Source organism: Benincasa hispida, chromosome 7, assembly GCF_027475165.1.
Source record: "Benincasa hispida cultivar pf3 chromosome 7, pf3_genome.v1.1, whole genome shotgun sequence".
In the NCBI taxonomy this organism is placed as follows: domain Eukaryota; kingdom Viridiplantae; phylum Streptophyta; class Magnoliopsida; order Cucurbitales; family Cucurbitaceae; genus Benincasa; species Benincasa hispida.
The window spans coordinates 56,876,350-56,878,253 of record NC_143484.1 but is presented as its reverse complement, the minus strand read 5'-3'; positions in this window follow the sequence as shown (position 1 = coordinate 56,878,253).

The following is a 1,904-nucleotide window of genomic DNA, read 5'->3' as shown; positions in this document are numbered from 1 at the left end:
GCTGAATTATTGTATGCCTTTTAAATTATAATTTTATAGCAGAATTTGTGGATTAAATGTAATAGATTTACAATTCATACATAAATAATATGTCATAGCCAAAATGTTTGATGATGATGTGTCATGTTATACTTTTTGACCAAAAAAATGGATTTGACAACGGAATTTAAAAAAATGGACAATAATTGATAAAACGGACAGATTCTGGGCTTTAATGTCGGTCAAAGGGTTTTAATGTTGGTTGCAAATTTTATTAAAGGGCTTTAATGTTGGTTGCAACCGACATTAAAGATAGTGTTATTAAAGCCCTTTAATGTCGATTTAAAACCGACATTAAAGACAACCGACATTAAAGGGCTTTAATAACACTATCTTTAATGTTGGTTGTCAACTGATATTAAAGCCCGAAATTCTTCTAGTGTCTCCATTTCGGTAGCATAGTTGGGGCCGACCTCTGACGTCTAAAAATGGAGGGTTACACTTACAAAATTATTAAAAGTGTTAGTAATTTCTGACCGAAAACGATAACTAAATGACTATAGGAATAAGAGTTATTCCAGAGACTATAGGAATAAGAGTTATTCCAGAGATAGTGTTTGGTCAAAATTGTTTGCTTTAGTGAAGGAGTATCTGACTGCCCCTCTGTAACACGTATTCCGACTCACTAAAGCATCGTTGTAAATAAATAATGGTTATTGGTACATTATTACTTTTTGCTAAAACTTGATTTTGGATTTAGTTACAATTTGCTAATTAGAATTTGATTAAATTTTATCAGCATATCGAATTCTTTTAAAATACTCACTTCCGAATTAAATAACAGTAAAATCAAATCAACAAATAAATCACTAGCAGTTGATTACACCAAAAGAGTTTTAACAGAGGATTGTCCTCTATCTCCCGACTCATCTAAAATTTTGAATTATATAGATGAGAATTCAGAATTCAAACAACAAGATAAATATGATTTACTTGTTATCGAAGCATGTTTAGTGGAAAACGATAAAATCTGGATAATTGATTCAGGTCACTAATCATATTTGTACTATCTCACAGGAAACAAGTTCCTGGAGACAGTTGATAGAAGGTGAAACAATCTTTAAGGTAGGGACCGGGGAGGTTGTTTCAGCTAAAGCAATGGGAGATATGAAGTTATTTATAGGAGATAAGTACATTTATTTGAAAAATGTGTATTACATTCCTTCTATGAAAAGGAATATAATATCTATCTCTTATTTGCTAGAGCAAAATTATAAAGTTTATTTCGAAAATGATGAAGTGTTCATCAATACAAGAAGTAAACAAATTTGCTCTACAAAATTAGAAAATAACTTGTATATGTTAAAACCGACTGAGATTAAAGTCGTATTGAACATAAAGATGTTTAAAACTGCTGAGACTCATAAGAAAAGGAAAATTTTTCCAAATGCCTATCTTTGGCACTTGAGACTGGATCACATAAATCTCAACAGGATTGAAAGATTGGTTAAGAATGGTCAACTAATAAGTTAGAAGACAGTTCATTACCACCTTGTGAGTCCTGTCTCGATGGTAAAATGACAAAAAGATCTTTTTCTGGAAAATGTTTTAGAGCCAAAGAACCCTTAGAGCTTATTCACTCATACCTTTGTGGGCCTCTAAATGTTAGGGCGAGAGGAGGGTATGAATATTTCATCTGTTTTATAGATGATTATTCCAGGTATGGGCATATTCACCTAATGCACCAAAAGTCTGAAACTTTTGAAAAGTTCAAAGAGTATAAGGCTGAGGTTGAAAATCAATTAGGTAAAAAGATTAAAACACTTCGATCGGATTGTGGTGGTGAGTATATGGACTTAGAATTCCAGAACTATTTGATAGAACATGGAATTCAATCTCAACTTATAGCCCCTGGTACACCTCAG